This window comes from Nycticebus coucang, chromosome 6, assembly GCF_027406575.1.
Source record: "Nycticebus coucang isolate mNycCou1 chromosome 6, mNycCou1.pri, whole genome shotgun sequence".
NCBI lineage: Eukaryota > Metazoa > Chordata > Mammalia > Primates > Lorisidae > Nycticebus > Nycticebus coucang.
The window spans coordinates 7990867-8004064 of NC_069785.1; the positions used below are offsets into that span (position 1 = coordinate 7990867).

General features: G+C 37.9%; 1 non-coding gene across 1 annotated transcript; it reads right to left on the reverse strand.

Annotated features, from left to right (window-relative positions):
• Positions 1-8049: 8049 nt before the first annotated feature.
• Positions 8050-8156, reverse strand: LOC128589403 (U6 spliceosomal RNA). Its single transcript, XR_008380993.1, has one exon. It is a non-coding gene; the product is annotated as a U6 spliceosomal RNA (small nuclear RNA).
• Positions 8157-13198: the final 5042 nt, after the last annotated feature.

A 13198-nucleotide genomic window follows, 5' to 3' on the forward strand; every position in this document is an offset into this window, starting at 1 on the left:
AGTCCTCCAAAACAAAACAGAACGTTTTCTTTTCATCTTTATTGATGTTTTGCTCTCCTGGAGCAATTGGCTTTTGGTTTAAAAGATGAGGACAATGTCCTAGGTTTTGTGCCTCTGAAGACAGTTAGCCGAGAGGTGGAACCACAGGAGCAGATGCTTGCAGCAAACTGTGGTGTTAGCAGTAAGACATCTCACCTCACTCAATAGTAACTGAGTATTCCTTAAGTAAGATATGGAGGTAAATTAAGATGGGGCTGTATTTTAAAATTCTGAGTAATTCATGCCCTACTTCCAATGAATCTATCATAAACAAGCCCCCTTTTGGTGGACATAATTTTTTTAAACCTTAGTATCACAAAACTGACGGATATAAAAATTTTATTTTCTCATGTAACATTTGTCTAATAGTAAAAACAAGGAGAGAAAGATCCTTAGAAAAATGTATCTGTGAGAAGTAGGTCTGTGCATGACTGTAGAAGAATTGTTATAAACCATTCTGTTCACTGAGTTGTACTTAGTCAACACAGAGACCCTTTTGGCAAAGATGTGTGGTGCCAATCACTCAGCTGTTAGGGCATCCTATAATAACATTAATTATACCTCAAATTCTGATAAGAATGGCTTATAATGGTCTCTCTGAATATAGATGTCTTTATTTTATTTATTTTAAAATAAGATTTATGAACTACTTTGGGTAATTAACTTTGAAATTCAGAGGAGCAAGTCATAGTGATACAATTATCATTATAGGTGGAATAACTGGGGACTCACGACTGTTCAAAGGCAGGTGGGAGTCATATTGCTTCATATTATACACTGGATGAGCCAAACAATGAATTATGTTCTTCAGCTTGTTTAAGATGGTAAAGGAGTATTATGTTTTTAAGTTGAAGACATGAGGTATTAATAGTTTCCAAAGAAAGGAACCAATGCCTATCAGCTTATCTTATTAATAATTATTAGTATACATATAGTATTTTAAGTCTGTGGTCTCATTTTATCATCACATTAGCTTTGGGATGTAGGTAGAATTGAGTTCATTTTACAAACAAGAGAACTTGAGGCTCAGAAAAAGTAATTGGCCCAATGTCATAAAGACAGAAGCTACTCAGAAAAGGAATTCACACACAAGTCTGTTGGTCTTTAATGTGTGTTGCTACTTTTCATGAACAATGATGTGAGATCGGTTTCGGAGAGCATGTTTATGAAAAACATAATAATGTTCATTTTATTCTTTTAAGTCTTGAATTTTAAGACGCCTACAACTAAGTACAATTGAGGCCTCAAAGGGAAGTACTTCAGTAGTTCAAAGCCTTCCTCTACCTTTGTCTGTCTCCGGTACAAGATTAGCAACTGCGATTTGAGTTGCCATCATAGTCAGTCTGCCAATTTAGCTCTATTTTTTAGAAGAAGTGCATTAAAAGAGGTAAGAAGCATGACCTGTATGAATATAGTTTATGTATTTTCCTAAGCCCTTCAGTACTGAGAGATGGTCAAAGAATGCCTTCCCAGATAATTAACAAAAGTATGACCAGATTCCTATTTACCTATTATATTCTATAAACCTGTCTACCTGGGATCTAGGGCAAAGCAAATGCCACCTGGGGCGGCCTTCAAGTTCTTTGGTCATAAATACTACGCGGAAGTCCCAGGCCCATCCCTATTTATAATGGAATAAAAAGTAAGCAAAGTTATCAGTGTGATGGTTTATAGAGTTGTGGCTAAAATCCTACAAAACAAGAATATGAAAGGAATGCAGATATGGGGAAAGTAAAAGTCATGTACAATGGGGGTAAAAATTTTGTCTGCACAACTTAGATAATAAAAACAGATTAAAAAGAATTGTGTATTTGAGTTGGGGATACAGGATAAACATAGAGCTGAAGCCTCTCTTAATACAGCAGCTATTTAAAGAGATTCAGGAAGAATCATTTTGGGGCTCCCATCCTGTAGAAACTTTGTCCAGTCTGAAATCTTTAACCACTAAGCAATAATACCATTTGGCTGAATTTTTCACCTGCAAGCCTTAGGCTGCCTAAGACAGTAATTTGCATGTCTCCTACCCTCTATAGTTGGATTATAATCCTAGGAAAACAAGAAAATACATACAAAGGAAAGAAATACCCACACAAAGGAATATGCACAATGTAAATATTTTTGTTTTCAAGATGAACACGTTATGTTTGTTGTTTAGAATATTTGTAATATTTAAAGAAAGAAATATCTAAGTGTATATAAGGTATTTAATTTATTAGATTTACAGAGATTAAGTGCTTAAGAAAGCCCCAGGTGGGTAAAAATCATTAGATGTATATATATATAGTTAAAATATTGAAAGAAAATCAGGTTAAATTTAGGACAGATTGCTTATGAGAGTTTACTTTGTTCAGCTTCATTTCCTAAAACACTAAGTGGAAATGAGGAGGGGCGTGGCTGGGTCTGAATTCTGGGGCTGTCCCTTACTGGCTCTGTGATCTTGTGCAGGTTACTTACGCGCCTCGGGGCTCAGTTTTCTCATTTGTAAAACACGGGTAATAATTGTATCTACTGCATAGGTTCGTTAGGAGAATTAAAGGAGTTAATACATCAAAAGGTCTCCGAGCGTAACCCCATGTAAATCTCACATCCATGCCTGCGATTGTTAACAGCAAAACTGCTTGTTCTCCCACTCGACTTGCCTCTAGCTTTCCACCTGCCTCTGTGAAGTCTTCTGTGCTCTCCTCCAGCCCACCCACAGCGGGCCCCTCCTCTTAACGCTCTGATGAAGCCACTATCTATTTCATAACACGGATAATGGCCTTCAAACGTAGTCTGGATCCAAGCCATGTTGTGGTTGAAAGAACCACTTCCCAAAGTGATACCAATTTGGGAACATCACTTGTGTTTCTTAAACTCCCTGCTAGGATGTAAAAACCCACATCAATACTTATTAATTTATCATTTTCTTCCTAATCTACCTTCCTCATATTCCTCAAGCTGATCATACACTTTTTTTTCTTTGATGCTGTTTCTCTAGCCTAGGACGGACTGATTCTGGTCTTTCTCTCCCCCCCACTTTTTTTTGTACCATAAAAGCTCAAATGCCTGTTTTGAAAGGTTAAAGCCCTTCTCAAAAGATGAGGAGGGTAAGAATTTGAGTGGTGTAACAAAAAAGTGCTTAATAAGTATTTGTTGAATATTTTCATAAGGTTTGTTGTTTTACTTGTTATTAGGAATGTGCTAAATTTTTTTGAATAAGCTTGATTGATGGGAGTAGCATCTATCAACATAATATTACTTGCTCTGAGGAATTTATTCCAGAGAAAGAATATTTTTTCTTTCTTTCTTTTTTTTTTTTGTTTTAGAGACAGAGTTTCACTCTATCACTCTTGGTAGAGTGCTGTAGCATCACAGCTCACAGCAACCTTTAGCTCTTGGCCTTATTCAATTCTCTTGCCTCAGTCTCCTGAGTAGCTGGGACTACAGGTGCCTGCCACAATGCCCGTTTTTTTTTGTGTGTGTGTTGTTGTTGTTGTTGCAGTTTTGCCGGGACTGAGTTCTAACTCACCACCCTTGGTATATGGGGCCAGCGCCCTACTCACTGAGCCACAGGAACCACCTGAAAGAATATTTTTTCAAGTAACATGTAAACCCAAATAAAATATATTAGTGCCCTCAGGATATAATTTGGGAAATTCTTTTTGTAGGTAAGAGTGCTAACACTTTTTCAATCTTTTATGTGTCTAGGTTGTACATACACTTTACTTATTTCTTATATCTGTACTCAAAGTAGTCATTGTTATTCCCACTTTACAGTTTGGGAATGGAACTTCAGATAGGGTTTATTGATTTGTCAGAGGCCATGTGGCTATAACAGATGAAACAGGGGTCGAAACTAGACTGAAAAGCCTACAGCCTGCCGATCGTCCTACCCTACAACCACTGGGGATGTTGACATAGCCCGGGGAGCCATTGCCTCACTTGGTGAGCTCTTAGTTTGAGAACTTTCCAGATGGACTAGTTTACTTTCAGTTTGTACATTACTTAGTGGGTGAGTCTAGGGATAGGTGTCATCCTATAGAGATTTCAGTTCTTGTTTTCTGCTCTGATTGTATCTCATTTCTCATCTTTTCTAAGTAACATATGAAAGTATTTAAGAATTTCTTTATTATAAGACTTCCTTCTCACATAAGATTATTTCACTTTAGTACATTTATTCCTAAACATGTTTTTCAGTATAGACACTGCAACAAACTCATTTTTAGTAAAATCACCAGTGACTATCAAAGAAGTTGTTAGTGAGGGCAGTGCCTGTGGCTCGGTGGGTAGGGCACCGGCCCCATATACTGAAGGTGGTGGGTTTGAATCCAGCCCCAGCCAGTTAAAAACAGCAGTGACAACAACAACCACCACCACAAAAAGAAGTTAGTGATAAGGACAGATCTAGGAGTGTTATCATGTGAATGTCATGGAGGTATTATATTGTATGCTTGAAGAATACGTGTGTGAAGGTGTTCCAAATAGGCATATTCACCAAAGAGGAAAATCTTGAGAAATGAGGAAAAGAGCAGTCTCTTACTTTTGTTTGTGATGTAAACATGGGCTATTCACGATGAATTTAAAAGGCTAGAAAACCTTTCTGTTTTGGAACTGAAGTGTAGAACACACTATTGAAACAAGTTTTAATGCCAACAGGAAAATAAACACCTAATGATAACTATGTCACTGAAATAAATCAATTTGATGCAGTGGCTATAGACACTAGCAGCAAATGTATTGCAGAAGAATTATCTTTCCCGGGCACTTTTTCTTTTGTTGAGGAAAAGGACTTGAAAGTGAGTGGGAGTACTCTGAATGGGAAGTCGCGAGAGTATTCAGACGGCATGGCCTGCAGAGGGACTGCAAGTAGGAAAAAATACTTCTTAAGAATGGAAGGAAGGTACAGTAGAGAGCTTTGATCAGGTTTGTTACAGAAAACGATCCCCGAAATGGTCAGTTGTATCCAGACAGTGATGGGAAATTGGATAAAATAATTTTACCTAAACTTAAAGAGAACTATAGATTTTGAAATTTGAGAACTGGCATCTTTAAAATAATCATGTTGGCTTCCAGAAAATATCTATTTGAAACATGAGATTTGATATAGATTTTTCTAGTTTATTTTCCAAGCTTTTACTAGTTATAATCAAGTTGTGTCCCTGAAACTGATTGGATGGTTTTATTAGTTAAAAAAGAGAGGAAGAGAATATGTTATGTATGTATAATATTGAAGTCCAAGATATTGGCTTATGTATCTTTAGTTATATTGAAAAGAAATGTTAAAAGTGTTACCTAACATGAAAAATGACAGGTGTCTTTAGAAATAGAATCTGATCTCCCTTTGTAGAAAAGAATTTGAACATTTTACATGAGATACCTACAGAAGTCACTAAACGTTTCCACATATTTCCCTGTGTAAATTATTGAAATTTAGAGGCAGAATATCACTGGGGCCTTTTATTTATTTATTTATTTATTTTTTGAGATGGAAAAACTCTGTATTTTTTTTTATTTTATTAAATCATAGCTGTGTACATTGATATGATCATGGGGCATCATTCACTAGCTTTACAGACCGTTTACCAAGTTTCACATATACCCTTGTAAGATGCACTGCTGGTGTAATCCCACCAAGCCCCTTCCCTCTACCCACCTCCCCCCTACCTCCCCTCCCTTTCCCCCTTCCCCCTATTCTTAGGTTGTAACTGGGTTATAGCTTTCATGTGAAAACCCTAAATTAGTTTCATAATAGGGCTGAGTACATTGGGTACTTTTTCTTCCATTCTTGAGACACTTTACTAAGAAGAATATGTTCCAGCTCCATCCATGTAAACATGAAAGAGGTAAAGTCTCCATCTTTCTTTAAGGCTGCATAATATTCCATGGTGTACACATACCACAATTTATTAATCCATTTGTGGATCGATGGGCACTTGGGCTTCTTCCATGACTTAGCAATTATGAATTGAGCTGCAATAAACATTCTGGTACAGATATCTTCGTTATGATGTGCTTTTTGGTCTTCTGGGTATATGCCCAGTAGAGGGATTACAGGATTGAATGGCAGATCTATTTTTAGATCTCTAAGTGTTCTCCAAATATCTTTCCAAAAGGAATGTATTAATTTGCCTTCCCACCAGCAGTGCAAAAGTGTTCCCTTTTCTCCACATCCACGCCAACATCTCTGGTCCTGGGATTTTGTGATATAGGGTAGTCTCACTGGAGTTAGATGGTATCTCAAAGTAGTTTTGATTTGCATTTCTCTGATGATTAAAGATGATGAGCATTTTTTCATATGTCTGAAGGCTGCGCACCTGTCTTCTTCAGAGAAGTTTCTCTTCAAATCCCTCGCATTGGGGCCTTTTAATATGCAGATCTCAGAGAAGTATAGTTTGTGGATTTAAATGACTTTGCCAAGTAATGTGGGTTCTGTATTCAATAGGCTTTGTTTCTTCTGAATGTAAAAGTTCCACATAGGAGGAATGCCGACTCCTTTCATAAGAGCATGGCCTCTGTGTGTGACCTGTGTAAGTGCAAATCTGAGACAGATTTAGGAAATAGCACCAACAGTGATAGGAAACTTATTAGATGTGAGGCAAAGAAGGAGACAGGAAAAATTTTACTTTCTGGTTTATGTAGTTGGATATTAGCTGACGATATTTGCAGTTATAAAAATACTGCAATAAATAAAGGGGATGATAACAAGGCCTGAAGAAAGACATGAATTTAGTTTCGGAATGACTGCATTTTCAGTGTCTCTTGGTTTTTGGAATAAATCTATTCGATATTTTCTAATTCTGCATGGACTGCAGTAATCATTGGGAATAAAATACAAATACGATCTTCAAGAAGCTTAAACGGCATTTAAAAAAATTGGTGGCATTTTTGCTCATATATGGACAGACTTATTAAGTAAAGCTGTATACTTTTCAGTTATTTTAAACTTTGTTGTTATCCTTTGTTCATTGATTGGCTTGACACTTGATAAATGAGTAAGCAACAGTGAAGGGGTTACCTTTATTTGTGAAGATGTTAGTGGCCTCTGTGTGGAGCTTTCTCCAGGTTCTTTTTTTAATCTCAAAGGTTACAGTTTTATTTCCTTAAAGGACATTAACCAGCTTTGTATCCAACCTCGCCAATTTTATTATTTCTTTCTCTTCTTTCTTTTTTTTTATTATTAAATCATAGCTGTGTACATTAATGCGATCGTGGGGCACCATACACTGGTTTTATAGACCGTTTGACACATTTTCATCACACTGGTTAACATAGCCTTCCTGGCATTTTCTTAGTTATTATGTTAAGACATTTATATTCTACCTTTACTAAGTTTCACATGTACCCTTGTAAGATGCACCGCAGGTGTAATCCCACCAATCACCCTCCCTCCGCCCATCCTCCCCCCTCCCTTCCCCTCCCTCTCGCCCTTCCCCCTATTCTTAGGTTGTAACTGGGTTATAGTTTTCATGTGAAAGACATAAATTAGTTTCATGGCAGGGCTGAGTACATTGGATACTTTTTCTTCCCTTCTTGAGATACTTTACTAAGAAGAATATGTTCCAGCTCTATCCATGTAAACATGAAAGAGGTAAAGTCTCCATCTTTCTTTAAGGCTGCATAATATTCCATGGTGTACATATAAATTGTGGTATATCTCTAGGTTCTTGATGATCATCAGGGAAGAAGAATTTCAGGATGCACCGTGCAAACCAAGTAAGTGACAGCTTTTTTAGGAATTGAAAGTAAAAGTAAACTATCAAGAGAGAGTGGGCAGGCTTGAAAAGAGCAGCTGCCTTGGGAGGCCCAACACCCGGCTAGTTTTTCTATTTTTAGTAGAGAGGGGGTCTTGCTCTTGCTCAGGCTGGTCTCCAACTCCTGAGCTCAAGTAATCCACCCACTTTGGCCTCTCATAGAGCTGGGATTATAGGCATGAGCCACTGCACCTGGCCATCAGGTTTCTTTATAGGCTAGACTTCAATTAAATAGTGTCTGTGACAATAGAGCAGATAAGCCTCATTTTTTTTCCTTTTACGAAATATGGAATGCTTCATGAATTTGCATGTCATCCTTGCATGGGGGCCAAGCTAATCTTCCCTGTATTGTTCCAATTTTAGTATGTGTGCTGCCAAAGCAAGTACAAAAGCCTCATTTTTTTTTAAGGACTCTGTGGCTCAAAACTACCTCCTGTGGTTCTTTAGTGGAAGAGTCCAGATGAGCAAGTCACCTCCTCACACTCAGTTCAGTTCTGTTTCTCTTATTCCAATGGTATATAGGATGGGAGTTGGGGGAGATGGTTTGAGAAATGCAATAATGGATTTTGACAAACTTAGTAGAATAGGGATGCGTTGGGTTAATTAGACCTTAAATTCACTTTACAAAGCCAAAGGCATATGTGTGAAGTTGCCATGATTGTGAAGAAATAATAAATTGGACAGGATAGGTCCTTTTGTCCTTGCAGGGTGCTCTTAAGCCTGGAGACAAATATTTGATGCTTCTTGACTCTGAAATATCCCAGTGAAGGGCATCATAAAAGTGATTATGTAAAGCTGGCACTTCATGTAGAAGATTAAAGCTTCCTGTAGCTCTAGCTATTTGAAATTCATTTTTGTAAGCAGGCTTTATTATTTTTATGTAAATACATAAAAATTATTCTTTTGCTTCACACACCTGCCCAGGTCAGGTAAATATACACGGGGGGAGAGAAGTGACTGCAGCCTAAAACCTCCCAAATCCTCCAAAACTGGGCATTTAGTCACAGGCACATCTCTTTTTCTTAACTGACATCCTTCAGTTTTTATTTTTTTATTTGTTCTTTCTTTTTATTAAATCATAGCTATGTACAATAATACAATCATGAGGTACAATGTGCTGGTTCCGTATACAGTCTGGAATATTTTCACCGAACTAGTTAACATAGCCTTCATGGCATTTTCTTAATTATTGTGCTCAAACCCTTATATTCTTCACTTAGTAAACTTCACCTGCACCCTACCAAGATGTACCCTAGGTGTAGACCCACCAATCACCCGCCCTCCACCCTATCTCCACCTCCCTTCGCCTCCCTTGCCCCCTTCCCCATATTCTTGTACTGAGATTGAGTTGTAGCCTTGGTATGAAAGCTATAAATTAGTTTCATAATAGAGCTGAGTACATTGGGTACTTTTTATTCCATTCTTTGGATACCTTGCTAAGAAGAATATGTTCCAGCTCCATCCATGTAAACATGAAAGAGGTAACGTCTCCATCTTTCTTTACAGCTGCATAATATTCCATGGTGTACATATATCACAATTTATGAATCCATTCATGGATCGATGGGCACTTGTTTTTTTTCCATGACTTAGCAATTATGAATTGGGCTGCAATAAACATTCTGGTACAAATATCTTTGTTATAGTGCGATTTTTGGTCTTCTGGGTATATACCTAGTAGAGGAATTATAGGATTGAATGGCAGATCTATTTTTAGATCTCTAAGTATTCTCCAAACATCTTTCCAAAAGGACCTTATTAGTTTACATTCCCACCAGCAGTGTGGAAGTGTTCCCTTTTCTCCACATCCACGCCAACATCTCTGGTTTGGGGATTTTGTGATGTGGGCTAATCTTACTGGAGTTAGATGATATCTCAAAGTAGTTTTTATTTGCATTTCTCTGATGGTTAACGATGATGCGCATTTTGTCATGTGTCTGTAGGCCATGCACCTGTCTTCTTCAGAGAAGTTTCTCTTCAAGTCCCTTGCCAAGCCTGAGAGGGGATCACTTGTTCTTTTCTTGCTAATACATTTGAGTTCACTGTGGATTCTGGTTATTAAACCTTTGTCAGAGACATATCCTGCAAATAACTTCTCCCATTCTGAGGGCTGTATGCTTGCTTTACTTACTGTGTTCTTGGCTGTGCAGAAACTTTTTAGTTTGATCAGGTCCTAGTAGTGTATTTTTGAAGCTACTTCAATTGCCTGGGGTGGGGGGGGGTCCTCCTCAAAAAATATTCTCCCAGGCCGATTCCTTCAAGAGTTTTCCCTGCACTTTCTTCTAGTATTTTTATAGTTTCATGTCTTAAATTTAAACCTTTAATCCAGTGACAGTCTATCTTAGTTAAAGGCGAAAGGTGTGGGTCTAGTTTCAGTCTTCTACAGGTCGCCAGCCAGTTCACCCAGCACTATTTGTTAAATAGGGAATCTTTTCCCCATTGAATGTTTTTAATTGGCTTGTCAAATATCAAATAACAGTAAGTAGCTGAGTTATTTCTTGGTTCTCTATTCTGTTCCATATAACTACCTCTCTGTTTTTGCACCAGTACCATGCTGTTTTGATCACTATTGATTTATAGTATAGTCTGAGGTCTGGTAGCGTAATTCCTCCTGCTTTGTTTTTATTTCTGAGTAATGTCTTGGCTATTTGAGGTTTTTTTCTGATTCCATATAAAACTATGTATTATATTGAGATCTTTAAAGTATGACAGTGGAGCTTTAATAGATATTGCATTAAAATCGTATATTGCTTTGGGTAGTATAGACATTTTGACAATCTTGATTCTTCCCAGGCATGAGCATGGTATGTTTTTCCATTTGTTAACATCTTCAGCTATTTCTTTTCTTAGAGTTTCATAGTTCTCTTTATAGAGATCTTTCACGTTCTTTGTCAGATAAACTCCTAAATATTTCATCTTCTTTGGCACTACTGTAAGTGGAATAGCATCCTTGATTGTTTTTTCAGCTTGGCTATTGTTGGTGTATATAAAGGCTACAGATTTATGGGTGTTGATTTTGTATCCTGAGACATTGCTGTATTCATGATCACTTCTAAGAGTTTTGTAGTAGAATCCCTGATGTTTTCCAAATATACAATCATATCATCTGCAAAGAGTGAAAGTTTGATCTCTTCTGACCTTATATGGATACCCTTGATTGCCTTTTCTTCCCTAATTGTGATGGCTAAAACTTCCATTACAATTTTAAAGAGCAATGGAGACAATGGGAAACCTTGCCTGGTTCCTGATCTGAGTGGAAATGATTTTGATTTAACTCTGTTCAATATGATATTGGCTGTAGGTTTGTTGTAGATGGTCTCTATTAGTTTAAGAAATGTCCCTTCTATACCCATTTTCTTTTTTTTTTTTTGTAGAGACAGAGTCTCACTGTACTGCCCTTGGGTAGAGTGCCGTGGCATCACACGGCTCACAGCAACCTCTAACTCTTGGGCTTACGCAATTCTCTTGCCTCAGCCTCCCAAGCAGCTGGGACTACAGGCACCTGCCACAATGCCTGGCTATTTTTTTGTTGTTGTTGTTGCAGTTTGGCTGGGGCTGCATTTGAACCCGCCACCCTCGGCATATGGGGCCGGTGCCCTACTCACTGAGCCACAGGCGCTGCCCTATACCCATTTTCTTAAGTGTTCTGATCATGAAGGAGTGCCGGATATTATCAAAAGCTTTTTCTGCATCAATTGAGAGAATCGTATGTTCTTTGTTTTTTAATTTATTTATGTGCTGAATTATATTTATAGATTTACGTGTATTGAACCAGCCTTGAGACCCTGGGATAAAACCCACTTGGTTGTGGTGTGTAATTTGTTTGATGTGTTCCTGGATTCTGTTTGCTAGGATCTTGTTGAATATTTTTGCAACAATATTCATTAGTGATATTGGCCTATAATTTTCTTTTTTTGTTGGGTCTTTTCCTGATTTGGGGATCAAGGTGATGTTTGCTTCATAGAATGTGTTGGGTAGTATTTCTTCTTTTTCTATATTTTGGAAAAGTTTGAGTAATATAGGTACTAGTTCCTCTTTAAAAGTTTGGTAGAGTTCTGATGTGAAGCCATCTGGACCTGGGCTCTTCTTTTTAGGGAGATTTTGTATAGTTGATGCTATTTCAGAACTTGATATAGGCTGGTTCAACATTTCCACCTCATTCTGGCTAAGTCTTGGAAGGTGGCGTGCTTCCAAGTATTCGTCGATTTCCTTCAGGTTTTCGTATTTCTGAGAATAAAGTTTCTTGTAGTATTCATTAAGGATTTTTTGAATTTCTGAGGAGTCTGTTGTTATTTCATCTTTACCATTTCTGATTGATGAAATTAGAAATTTTACTCTTTTTTTCCTGGTTAGGTCTCTTTTTTTCCTGGTTAGGTTAGCCAAAGTTTTATCTATTTTATTGACCTTTTAAAAAAACCAACTTTTTGATTTATTGTGTTATGCCCAGATCACGAAGTCCCCAAAGACTACCAAGGAGCCGATTCTGATGCAAAAACAAGAGAGCCTTTTAATTGCAAGCTCAAGTTTGGGCTACCAGGGGCTCTGCTGCAACAGATCCAAGCCGGGAGCCCCGAGCTCTGGAACAGGGGATATTTATAATGCGGTGCAGCAAGTGGGGTGTATACTACTTGAACAAAGGGGGCAGCTTCTGGATTGGTTGCCATTGGGTCTACCATTTGGCCTGATCCAGAGGGCTGTTCCTGATTAGGAGTAGTTGTCTCATGATTTCGAGGAATTGTCTGCTCTTCCTGGAAAGTGAAACTTATAAACAAAATGGCGGAGAAAATAAAACTTAACTCCTATGATGGCACCTAATTCCTCCTAAGATGGCACTGGTCTTGTTTTCTCAATTGATCTGTTGTATAATTCTTTTGTTTTCAATTTCATTTAATTCTGCTCTAATTTTGGTTATTTCTTTTCTTCTGCTGGGTTTTGGATTGGAATGTTCTTCCTTTTCCGATTGCTTAAGATGTCCCATTAAGTTGTTAACTTCCTCTCTTTCTGTTGTCTTGAGGAAGGCTTGCAGTGCTATAAATTTCCCTCTGAGGGCTGCCTTTGCGGTATTCCAGAGGTTCTGACAATTCCTGTTTCATTGTCATTTTGTTCCAAAAATGTGTTAATTTCCTTCTTAATCTCGTCTATGACCCAGCTATTGTTCAGCATGAGGTTATTCAGTTTCCATGTTTTTGTATGAGTACGCAGGTCTTGTTTTTACTGAGTTTTACTTTTATTCCATGATGGTCTGAGAAGATGCAAGGAATAATTTCTATTCTTTTAAAATTGCTGATGTTAGATTTGTGACTTAAGAATTGATCAATTTAGGGTGGCGCCTGTGGCTCAGTCGGTAAGGCGCCGGCCCCATATACCGAGGGTGGCGGGTTCAAACCCGGCCCCGGCCAAACTGCAACCAAAAAATAGCTGGGCGTTGT